This window comes from Rhinoderma darwinii, chromosome 7 (assembly GCF_050947455.1).
Source record: "Rhinoderma darwinii isolate aRhiDar2 chromosome 7, aRhiDar2.hap1, whole genome shotgun sequence".
Taxonomy (NCBI): Eukaryota; Metazoa; Chordata; class Amphibia; order Anura; family Rhinodermatidae; genus Rhinoderma; species Rhinoderma darwinii.
In genome coordinates this window covers 41,676,051-41,689,247 of record NC_134693.1, presented here as the reverse complement: position 1 = coordinate 41,689,247, position 13,197 = coordinate 41,676,051, and the positions used below count along the sequence as shown (strand labels likewise).

Genomic DNA, 13,197 nt, shown 5'->3' with positions numbered 1-13,197 from the left:
TAACACACAGGATGCAGCTGTTATCAATCACATCTAGGTTCAAGTTATTTCTGTGGCTACTGTGTGGGCACAGTTGGGTTAAAGTATGGGCGCAAATAAGTATATATTTTGTCTGCGTTGAGAAAAAAAAATACATGTCAACAATTTTAGCTCTGGATTAAACCACTTCTGCTTTCCAAATTTTGCAACTCAATGCAGTATCCTACGTCCTTGTATTAAACAATGTGTCTTTTCAGGAGTTTTAGGTAAAAGTATTGTAAGCATTAGGGTCAGTTCACACAGAGTTTTTTTACGTGGAAACCGCGTCGGAAAACACGCCAAAAAATGTCAGAAAATGCCTCCCATTGACTTCAATGTGAGGCGGAGGCGTTTTTACCCGCGAACGGAAAAAACGGCTCGCGGGAAAAGGAAGGGACATGCCCTATCTTTGGGCGTTTACGTCTCTGACCTCCCATTGACATCAATGGGAGGCAGAGAAATATTTCGTAGCGTTTTTTGCTTGTGGCGCTCAATGGCCACGGGCGAAAAACGCAGAGAAAATCGGCGTGCAGGCAGAGGAAAATCTACCTCGAAATTCCAAACAGGACTTTGAGGCAGATTTTCTGCCTGCCAAAAACTGTGCGAACCCAGCCTTAGACATGTAAGTTAATTTGTAGCACATGTCCTATTAGCCGACCACGTGAAAGCTAGTGTCACATTTATCAAATAAGTTATGGTTTTCCATATTAGATTCACAAGTCCATTGATTTTTCAGACAGTGGTTTTACTCTTCTGAATATCTGTCAAATATAGCAACAAGTTTCAACACTGCCTCGGCTGTGCTGTAAAAAGCATCAGAGACTTTCTATTGAGCTCATACACCAATCGCTCGGCTTTCTGAGAAAAGCCGATCAGAAACGAAGCGGCTCATCGCTCACCCCAGCACTTCTGCCGCTTTGTTTTAGCCATCAGTGCTCAGACCGCCACTAATCAAAACTTCTGACATGTCACTATGAGTATAATTTTTTTTTAAAGTTTAGTTACCCTTTAATGAAATTGGAAAACCCCTTTAAAGTGTATGAGAAGTTGGTCTTTAAAGGGTCTTTCCCATAATCACATACATAACAAAGTCACCTAAATAATAAATTTTTTCAATGGCAAGTAATTAACCCGTTAATAACCGCCAATACGCCTTTTAACGGCGGCCACTAACGGCCTTTATTCTGAAGCATATGCCTTTTTACGGCACTGCATCAGGATAAAGTAAACAGAGCAGGGAGCGTCAAATCTCCCCGCTCTCAGCTGCCAGAGGTAGCTGAGGGCTGGGGGCGTCCCTGCTCTGCCGTGTGAGATCGATATTAGTATCGATCCCACTCGTTTAACCCCTCAGATGCGGTCCTCAATAGCGTGCACCGCATCTGAGTGGTTTTGGAGAGAGGGAGGGAGCTCCCTCTCTCTCCCACCGACACCCAGCGATACGATCGCCGAGTGTCAGTGTCTCCAATGGCAGCCGGGGGCCTAATAAAGGCCCCCAGGTCTGCCTGGAGCGAATGCCTGCTAGATCATGCCGGAGGCATGACCTAGCAGATGCCTGTCCGTTTTAAACGGACAGGCAGTAATACACTGCAATACAAAAGTATTGCAGTGTATTATAATAGCGATCGGAGAATCGCATATTATAGTCCCCTAGTGGGACTAGTAAAAAAGTTTAATAAAGTTAATTAAAAAAAATGAAAAACCCACCTTTTCCCTTTACTAAATGCTTTACTATTAAAAAACCAAGATAAAGTAAAAATGTTACACATATTTGGTATCGCCACGTCCGTAACGACCCCGACTATAAACGTATTACATTATTTAACCCGCACGGTGAATGCCGTAAAAAAATTTAATAAAAGACTGTGGAAAAATTGCTGTTTTCTGTGAATCCTGACTTTAAAAAAAATGTGATAAAAAGTCGCATCTACTCCAAAATGGTACCAATAAAAAAAAGCCCTCATACAATTGCATCGGCGGAACAATAAAAAGCTTATGGCTCTTCAAATATAGAGACACAAAAACAAATAATTTCACTGTGTAAAAGTAGTAAAACATACAAAAACGATACAAATTTGGTATCATTGCAATCGTAACAACCCGCTGAATAAAGTTATTGTGTTATTTAATTCACACCTAAACGGCGTAGATTTAAAGACGCAAAAAAGAGTGGCGACATTTCAGGTTTTTTTCTACTCCCCCCCCCCCCCCCCCCCCCCCCCCCAAAAAAAAAAGTTAATAAAAGTTAATCAATATATAATATGTACCTCAAAATGGTGCTATTAAAAAATACAACTTGTCCTGCAAAAAACAAGACCTTATACAGCTATGTCGACGCAAAAATAAAAAAGTTATAGCTCTTGGTATGCGACGATGGAAAAACTTAAAAAATGGCCTGGTCATTCAGGTTTAAAATAGGCTGGTCATTAAGGGGTTAAAAGAAAAACCTATAGTTTACCACATATATTCTATATATGTTTATTACCTTGTTTCCCCTTGTGACTTCCCCTGCTAGTTCTATGTAGTCCAGGACGAACATGCACGTCTTGTCACCGCTCTCTTTTTATGGGGTACTATGCTTCCGGCAGCACAGTCATCCCGCGCATGCGCAGTAGCGGCGTCCTCACTATACAGGTAGTGCTGCGCTCTTCAATGCGCATGCTCTATCTTCAAAACAAACACATTACATTTCCCACATCCGCTAGGAGGATTCTGGAAACGCTATTATTCAGCAGGGAAACAACGGTCGCAGGAGACTGAGCTTGTCCACCCACGAACAAAGTGATTAGAAAAAACAGGGACTGTAGGGGGAGTAAAAAAAAAATTGTATGGAAGTTGTTTATATGATTTATTGATATGTCTCGAGGATTTAGGATTTCCCACAAAACCACCCATTGTGGGAAAACTTCTAAGTAAAACGGTAACTACAAGTCGGCTGGCAAAGGTTTATTGTCTACGTCCACCTTCACTACCATTTTTTTTAATTGTCCCAATGCCTCTAAAATGTAAAATAAAGCAACTTTGCAAGAAGTCTTAACTATGTGTCTCTATGGTAACAGACAACGGACAAACCCTGTATAATCTGATCATGCAGTTATACATCTCTCTATTTTTCCCCTACTTTATGCTAACATACGCATGGTAGGTTAGCAAGAAGGAAAGGCCAGATAGAAAGGAATATAACTTCAGGATTAGACTATAAAGAGTTTGTTTGTTGTCTGTTACCATAGAGACACATAGTCTGCATAGAAGCTGTAGAAACAAAACGGTAGGAAAGTTCTAATTACAACCTGTTGCAAAGTTGATTAATTTCTCATTTTAGATGCATTGGGACAATAAAAAAAGAGAAAATAGCCTATACCATAACCATAACCATAGCCTTTCACCAACAGACCCTTGTAGTCCACACTACAGTCTTCTACACCAGCACTCTGGGAGTCTGTGTACCTGCTGGATTGGCGTTTCATTTGCAATGTATAGCCTCTGAACTCTGATTTGAAGGGCAGCATAGTGGGCATTTTTATTGTTTGCTAGATCTCATGACAGGTACTTTAAGTAATTGTGAAGTTCAGGACAAAATGCACTGGTACATAGTAATTGCAGTTCAATAAATATGCTTTTATGACAGAAACAATAACCATAAAGAACATAATGTCCTTGTCAAGCTCAGAATATCCAATTGAGCTTGATGAACATATTACTCTCAAAATCCACAAAAAAACACCTTTTGTTGCACAGTAATTATTTATGTGTCGGGTTTTTTGTCAGTAGGCCAAAACCACGCTAGACACAGCAAAAATTTATGTTGTATTTTAAAGCCTAGTCTAATGATAATAATAATCCAACCAAATGTACATATAAACTGACATGTTGCATTAAACAAACTGCAGTTTGCAAAATAGCTTAAAGGCTTTGTACACCTTTGACATTTTGTTGCTTTTTTTTAAATAAAGATGTCAATCCGTGTGTTTGGTGCAACTTTCTAGATCCTTTTTTTTAATTAAAAATTAATTTTACTTTTTGAGATACAGCTGCTTTTTTTTCTAAATAAAAAATGTCTATTTCAAAGGTATACATAGCCTTTAAGGTGTACCTAATAGCTTTTATTTATTTTTTTATTGAAAAAAAAGTCAGTCTGTGCTGATTAATTTTTTATTATATAATTTTATAGGAGCCAGAGCTTCGTTTTTCTGTTACTGAGTTCCAAATCCCCTTCTTCCATTGGGTGTGATTGGAGCTATATAAGGCTGTGTCTTTGTTGCGTTTTTAACACGTATTTATTTGTTTTTGTACATCATGTTAAAAACGCAACAAAAACACACTGTGTGAACCCAGCCTAAAACTGACTTCAGTAAACTCCCGTTTTGTAAATGCAGTTCCGCTGGCGATCAGCTGATCGCCATGAGTCTTGCAGCTAATATTGCTAGGGGAAGCCGTGGCCACTGCAGGGGAAATGTAGTGGTGTTACAGGGCACTCTTTGCAGCAGCTCTGGTGAATTGAGCCACCCTATTATGACGTCTTTCTGTCCTCTATGGAAGCTCTGTGGTGTGTAGGTAAGCATTACGTTTTAAGTTCGAGGGATTTCAAGGGTAACTAGTCTTAGGCGGGATTCACTAACCATCATTGGAACAGATTTTAAAGAGAAGGGGTCGGAGTGTGAGGAGATTTTAGTGTAGGGTTCCTGGAACGCTAATGAAATCTGATGTGTCTAAATAAGTGGTCAGATGGCTCTGAGAATGGAGAACCCCTTAAAGGTATAAAATAGCTGGGTTGTCCATTGTTCCATCTGTCCAGGGCCAGCATCAGAACCTGGTGAAGTGCCGGGGCCCACTTCTCTTTGGGGGGGCCCACTAGGCCGCCGGGTGCTGACGCTGCCGTCATGGCTCCTCTAGGATTGGAGTCCCCGGCCAGAGCGTTGCCAATGCTGTTTCCAGGGATTCTGCTTCTAGAGGGAGTCTCTGACTAAGAGGCAGCGTAACTAACGCTGTAGCAGCCATAGCTGCTGCTACAGGGCCCACAGCATGAGGGGGCCCGTGCCGCCCACCATCACGAGCCTCCCCATGCCTGGTGGCGACGCTAGCAGCCGCTATCGCTGCTCAGCCATTTACTAGGTTACAGACCAGGTTCAGCCTGCATCCTATCAGGCGCAGAGACGGGATCCCTGCGCATGCTGGTGTGATGTCACTAGATCACGCCGGCGTTAATTCGCTCCGTTCATCGTTGGAACGGGGCCTAGATGAGTATGATATATTTTTTTAATTTCTATTGGGTTTGCTATATGGTGCCATCTACAGGAGGGGGGTCCTATATGACTATCTACAGGAGGGGGCTGTATGGCGCGGTCTACAGGAGGGGGCTGTATGGCGCGGTCTACAGGAGGAGGGCTGTATGGCGATATACAGGGGGGCGTATGGCACCTTCTACAAGGGGGGCCGTATGGTGCTTTATACAGGGGTGCTGCATGGCCCTATCTACAGGGGGGCTGTGTGGCACTACCTGGGAGGGGGGCTGTGTGGCACAATCTACAGAGGGCACTAAATTTATGGGGGTACAAACTGGGGGTCTAACTTCTATATGGGACATAAACACGGCCTAGCTTCTATATGGGCGCACAAAGCGATTGTTTTCTGCCATTTTACTGCCGCCGCGATTTCCCCCCGCAAAGGGGCCCACTAAGTCTTTGTCGCCCAAGGGCCCACATAAACCTGGAGCCGACCCTGCATGTGTCCATTGTGTTCCCTGTAACTTGGGCTTCTGTGACATCGCCAGTTACAGGAGAAAAACTGTATACAGTGTAAAATAACTAATGTCCCCCAAAGGTCTTTTATATCCTTCTGGGGGACAAGTTGAAGTGCAAAAAACAAAAAAAAAACAAATCCTAATGAAATTATTATATATAATATACTATTAAAAAAAAATTATCTAATAAAGCAATGTCACCATGTCTAAAGCCATGTTATATAAATGTAACTTGAAAAATTAATTATTTTTACTCTTTGTCACATGCTAAGAATCGTTTGGTCATTGTTTCCCAAAATATTTGTGGGGTTAAAGAGGCTCTGTCACCAGATTCTCAAATCCCTATCTCCTATTGCATGTGATCGGCACTGCACTGTAGAGAACAGTAACGTTTTTGTTTTTTTTAAAACGTTCATTTTTGGCCAAGTTATGAGCTATTTTATATATATATATATATGAAAATGAGCTTTGAAATGGACAACTGGGCGTGTTTTTTTTCGTTATGTCCAACTGGGCGTGTATTGTTTTTAACTGGGCGTGTTTACGTGTATGACGCTGACCAATCAGTGACCAGTCAGCGTCATACACTCCTCTCCATTCATTTACACAGCAGCGATGTGCAGCCACATACACAGAAATTAACGTTAATCAAGTGTCAGGATTCTGAGTACACATGACGTCCAGGCTGGATGATCATGTGTATTCATTATCAGGACACTTGATTACCGTTAATTTCTGTGTATGTGGCTGCACATCGCTGCTGTGTAAATGAATGGAGAGGAGTGTATGACGCTGACTGGTCACTGATTGGTCAGCGTCATACACGTAAACACGCCCAGTTAAAAACACAATACACGCCCAGTTAAAAACACAATACACGCCCAGTTGGACATAACGGAAAAAAAACGCCCAATTGTCCATTTCAAAGCTCATTTGCATAAATATAAAATAGCTCATAACTTGGCCAAAAATGAACGTTTTAAAAAAAACAAAACGTTACTGTTCTCTACAGTGCAGTGCCGATCACATGCAATAGGAGATAGGGATTTGAGAATCTGGTGACAGAGCCTCTTTAAAGACAGTTCTCAACACCCGGACCCCGCACTGATCAGCTGCCTCCCGGCGATAGACATTATGCAGGTTATGCAGTGTTCGGAGCTGGAAGCAGAAGCCTCCGTACACTGCAGCTTGACCGCTATTCTGTGACCGGAGCCATCTGCTTCCAGCATGGACATCCGGTGCCTGTATTCAGCCTGAGCAGCTGATCGTCCAGGTGCCGGACCCCCACCGATGTTTTACTGATGATTTATCCTGTGGATGAGTCATCAGTTGTCAGTGCCCCTAAACTACCAACAATGCTTAAACCACCAACGAATGGTGCTAGAAAAATTGTTGCCTCAGATCTGATGGATGTTTCCATGATCACGTTACTCGCTGCTGGCGGAGAGTGTCATTGTTGCTCTTGTCAGAGCCGTGCGCTAGGCAGCAATAGCTATTGAATATGTAAATGTCTATACAAGTGGCATTTACATGTACAGATCGTGCCAAAGATATTAATTTTTATTGCGCCATGATCAATCAAATTAGTTTATGTTAAAATTGTCCTGCAATCACACTGGGTAACTATCCTCATGAGTCTAAGCACCCGGATCCTGACCCATCAAAACTTTCAACATGTCGCTATGACATATCAAAAGTTTTCTGAAAGTACAGTTACTCTTTAAGTGTATGGTTGACTGACATCCAGGCATCCAACCTTGTGGCTGCTTTATTGTTCACGCAACCGTATTTATGTAGTGAAAATATTCAGTGGGTGGCCTTTATGGGGTTAAGTAATGGTATCTGCGACATTCCCTAATAATGATAAACAAAAAGAAGCACCCATTGTGTGGTCAGACTAGAGCGTGGCATATACTAATGGACATAATTAGTGATCTGCCCTTTTTTTTTTTTTTTTTGGAATCCACATTCCAATTTTCGTTTCTTGCATAAATTTTTGGGGAAAACCCGTTCTTGATGGAATTTAATAATAGAGAAACCTTTCAATAAAAGATCAGTGATAACTAATGTCATGATGATCACTCATCCTTAAATGTTGAAATAATATGCAAATCTTTCTCTGTTCTGCCCATTGTGTAACGTATGATACACTCAACGTATAGTCTAGTGCATGTGTTTGATGGAAAAAAAAAATGAAACACGAACATAACAATTATTTTTGGATGGAACTGTGGGAACTTCTCGTAGTGGAAACATCTTTCTTCCTGCAGACAGATGAAATGTACATTATCTGATAATTTAGCACAGGACGACACGTTGAAAAATAAGCAGATGTTGCCTGGTCTTATGACCTGATATGTTTATTTTAAATCTGTTTTTTTTTTTCAGAATTCCTTTTCAAAAATACATTGGAAATTAAGGGTAAGTTCACACTGAGGCTTTTATTAGGCAAAAAATGATTTGCCTCAAAATTCCTTCAAGGTTTTTAAGGCAGATTATGAAATGCCAGCATTTTTTAAGCGTTTTTTGACGCAGTTTTTTTAAGCTGTCTTTTTTTTAAATGAAACAAATGCAAAAACTATGGCAGAAAATGCTTGAAGCGAGCGGCGCGTTTTTTTTCTGGCTCCCGTTGCTTTCAGAGGCGGAAACAGCTACAAGATAGGGCATGCTGTTTTTTTTGCGAGCTGTCGAAAACCGCCCAGGATAATAAAATGTCTCTGCCTCCCATTGAAATCAATGGAAGGAGATTTGGGGCTTTTTTTTTTTTTTTTTGCTGCTGATTCTGGTAGTTACCATGTCAAAATCATCGCCAATAAACTGTGTGTGAGATGGGCCAAACTGGGCTTCATGGTTCAAAACCGTCTCAGAGAAGAAGTTTTCTTAAAAGGTGCTAGTAGTGAAGGCACCATTCTCACTGCGGGGGTAGCCAGGGGTCTCCAGTGAATGGAATGGAGTAGTCTTTGGGGTCTTAATTATTTATTTATTTTTAACTGTGGATATGGCTTCTCATGGAAAGAGACCGTGCCCCCCTTCCAGTTTCCCTTTAATTTTATAAAATTGTTACTTGGTAAGTACTTTTGTATAAAGAAGATTAAAAACATTCACATTAAAGGGATTACTCACTTTGTACAATCCTTTTTTAGTCAGAAGTGTCTCTCCACAATAAGGTCATCCTACTGCTGAGATTCCCATTGGGGGAATATGAATCCTCCAGAGAGAGACGTTCTTTGTAGCGGCTCTAGGTTCCAGATAATAGATGGGGATCCTGAATAGGGGACCCTAACTCCATAATATGGTACTTGACAACCCCTTTAAGGCCTCATTTACACGAGCGTAATATACGCGCGTGCTTTTCACGCGTGTCGTACGCACCTATATTACTCTATGGGGCAGTGCATACGATGCGTGAATTTTGCGCAGCGCGAGTGCGTTGCGTAAAACTCACGACATGTTCTATAATCGTGCGTTTTTCGCGCATCACGCACCCATTGAAGTCAATGGGTGCGTGAAAACCACGAAGGTCGCACGGAAGCACTTCCGTGCGAACTGCGTGATTCGCGCAAGAGCTGTCAAACTGAATGTAAACAGAAAAGCACCACGTGCTTTTCTGTTTACAAATATCCGAACGGAGTGTTTTAGACATGAGCGAACCGAACTTTACCGGGTTCGGCCGAACTCGTTTTGACCGAACCCGGCAGGAGACAGTCACTGTCCAGGGTGCTGAAAGAGTTAAACTGGTTCAGCACCCTCGACAGTGACTTCCGATTCCAATATACGTGAACGTGTAAAAAAAAAAAAAGTTCTGACTTACCGATAACTCCCGGCTTCTTCCTCCAGTCTGACCTCCCGGGATGACAATTCAGTCCAAGTGACAGCTGCAGCCAATCACAAGCCAAGCACAGGCTGCAGCGGTCACATGGACTGCCGCGTCATCCAGGGAGGTGGGGCCAGATGTCAAGAGAGGCGCGTCACCAAGGACGCGTCACCAAGGCAACGGCCGGGAAGTTCTCGGTAAGTACGAACCTCCCTTTTTTTTTTTTTTTTTAACCGGTTACTCGATATGGTGATCGGAATGCACAGTCGAGGGTGCTGAAAGAGTTACTGCCGATCAGTTAACTCTTTCAGCACCATGGACAGTGACTGACGTCGACTAGCCTCATCTCTATGATGGCGGCTGCGCGAAAATCACGCAGCCGCGCATCATACACGGATGACACACGGAGCTGTCAAGTGCCTTTTGCGCACGCAAAACGCTGCGTTTTTTGCGCGCGCAAAACGCACACGCTCGTGTAAATGAGGCCTAAACCTCATACATTAATTTACATATAAAGACGCCTAAATTATGGCCCCTGTTCTGTCATGCTGTAACCCCATCTAACACGAATACCTATACATGAAGCTGGTCATAGGAAGCTCTTATTTTGATTCAGTTGGATCTCTGTGATCCTTCCAGCTTTACAAGTAGTGATGTATTTTCTGGAAAGGGAAGACTCGATGTTCATTATACAAACAAAAGGTCCATGCACAATATGAATATCTTTTATTATAGGAAAGCTCTCACTGGCAGAACTAAACCTGTCCACATAAGGTCTGACCTGATAATTTGGCAATTTGATATTACTGTTAGAATTGTACGTAACTTCACAACTTTTAACCTCTGCAAATACTTTTTTATCAGAAATACAATTGGAAAAATGTCTATCTAATTATAACTTCTGTGGTCCCCAGCAGGGAACCGGTTAACAGAATCTATAATCAACGATACCCTACGTGCACTAACATCCCTCTCTGCCCCTCACCACCTCATCCGGTCTCCAACAGTGCAAACGAGAGCAGTGTAAATTGCAGCAGAGCCAGGCAGCTAGCGCCGAGCGGGGCGAGATTACATTATAGTGTCTGAAGTGTGAGCAGGACCCTGTGCAGCACCGGCCCCACCTTGGGGTTTTAATAAATTACATTAAGGCCGGATTCACACGACCGTGTGTCCGCCGGAGCTCCCACCCCGATCACAGTACATGTGAACGGGACTCCTGGCATCACAGACATTTAGGCTACTCACACGACAGTAAACAAAAACAAAAAAAAAGGCCATTAAATGCTAATCAAATGTCAGTTTTTCATGTCCATTTTACATCACCGTCTCCAAATTTTCATCTATTTCCAGTCTGTCTGTCCGTTTTGAATGGGCGTTAAAAAATAAAATAAAAAAATAAAAAGTTGGATTTAATTTGTCTGGGTTTTTGTATTAATCCCCTGAAAACCGCAGTGCCCGTGTAGATAGTGCCACAATGTCCCTGTAGATAGTGCCACAGTGCCCACATATAGTGCCACAGTGACCATATAGTCAGTTGCACCCCCCAATATAGTGTCACAGTGCCCATGTAGATAGTGCCACACACTCATGCAGATAGCACCCCCATCCCCCATGTAAATCACATAACCCCTCCTTCCTTGTAGATAGCAACCCCATATGTAGATCTCACCCCCACTCCCTTGTAGATCAGACCCCTACATGTATATGACACCCCTGCCCTTCTTAGCAGATATCGCCACTTTAGCTGCCACTAGGAGCTGAATCCCCGGCTAGAGGTTGCCGACGCTTTGGCCAGGGATTCAGTTCCTAGTGGAAGCTACTGTGGTGCCATCTGCCAAGGGGGGTGGTGATGCGATCTGCAAAGGGGGATGGTGATGCGATCTACAAAGGGGGGAGTGTGATGCGATCGGCAAGAGGGGGTGGTGGTGGTGCGATCTACAAGGGGGGTGTGATGCGATCGGCAATGGATGGTGGTGGTGCGATATGCAAGGGAGGTGTTCTCTACAGCGCAGTGGTATCGCTATATACTAGGAGTCCCTGCTTTGTTCCGTACTGTATCATTTTGTTCAGTACAGAACAGCAGTTCCTTGGGGAAGCCGGGGCAGACCAGGCATTGACAAGGCGGCGGGGTGGAGCGTCTTCCTGTAGCACGGCGCGACGGCTCCACTATAGAATAGAATTAACGATTCTGTTAAACAGAATCGTGGGCGTCCTTTAAGGCGAATTAATCTAATTAATTTGATCACCCAGCCCTACATGTATCGCATTGTAAAAACTATATTTAAGAGCCATGTCTTTTTATTTCCCTAAAATATTCTTCAAGAAGTGTTCTGATGAGTTGTAAACTGATACCGGGTGGTGAAGAATAATAGTGGTTTGTCTTCAAACGACTCTAATCTTCATAAGGTATTTAGCGTAACCTACACGTAAAGTACATGTCTCTAAGTTCATTCTACTAATATTTGTTTTTGGGAAAACTGGATGATCACCAGAATGGTCACCAATGCAGCTCCTGCACGGATGGTCAAAATGTTTCGTTTTACAGCAATCTGTGAACAAGGGCTGGATCGAGATGTGTACAGAAATCTGTGCGAGGCAACCTGTATCAGTACTTCTATTAATACTCTAGTACTGATCTAAGCTTTGGTTTTTCACAGACAAAACATCCAATTCTTTCCCGTGGGATTGTTTCAATTGTTCCCATGTTTGAGCTCTTCCCAGAACAACTTGGCTCGCATATATCTGAAATGTATCGGATGTTATCCAAGAGGATCTTGCTGTCTTTTTTTTCATATAGACTTCTCCAACTTTTTTTTGGACTTTGGTATTATTTGTTTCAAAGTGTCATGATAGGGTTAAATGTTACCTTTTTGTATAGGACCAGTAGGATTAGAGAGGTTTTCCAATAAATCGTTTTGATAGCACTTTTAGGGCACACATACTATCTACACCGATACTAAGAACATGGGGTTTCTTAGCGGAAAGGAGGCCGCACATGAGGGACCACTCAACATTGAAATGAATGGGATATATGGAGACCGTATTATACCAGTGCTGTTATCACTAGGATATACCATCAATGTCTGATTGATGGTATTTATATTCATGGACTTACCTACTTTCAGGAGGATTAAGATGGCGTTGGGCTATGATCCAGAATGAAAGCAGAAATGAAGAGATTGAGACTGTGCAAAAGATGCAGACCCCCTGACTGAAGAATTTTCCAGTCTGCCTTTGACTATAACATTGAGGTAAGCTATATGGAAGACAAACTGTCTAAAGATTATTTCTAACTCAAACATATTTATACATGAAAGTATGGGAGACATTTTGAAATTATATATATATATATATATATATATATATATATAATCTCTATCCTTTATAGTCTTTGGGCCGAGTCCACATGAATCAAAAGTGCTGCAGATTTGTTATCTTTACTTTGCGGGTTATTACAATTACGGCGATATCAAATTTGTGTAGTTATTTTATGTCTTACTACTTTTGCACAATCAAAAAAATTATTTTGTAAAAAAAAAGTTGTTTTTGTGTCGCCGCATTCCAAGTCCTATAAAGTTTTAGATTTTTTTCCATTGACTGAGGCGTTTTTAGGGCTTGTTTTTCGCGG

The 13,197-nt window shown here is 42.1% G+C and overlaps 1 protein-coding gene across 4 annotated transcripts in view; it reads left to right on the top strand.

Annotated features, from left to right (window-relative positions):
- LRRC8B (leucine rich repeat containing 8 VRAC subunit B) overlaps window positions 1–13,197 on the top strand; it is a 29,651-nt gene that overhangs the window by 3,994 nt on the left and 12,460 nt on the right. For 3 of the 4 annotated variants that reach the window (XM_075833247.1, XM_075833246.1, XM_075833248.1), the window contains exon 2: window positions 12,695–12,820. The gene's annotated coding sequence lies outside the window, so the exon portion shown is untranslated. Of the gene's footprint in view, window positions 1–8,155; window positions 8,177–12,694; window positions 12,821–13,197 lie in introns of those variants that run through there. The other variant, XM_075833249.1, reaches the window with a different exon arrangement.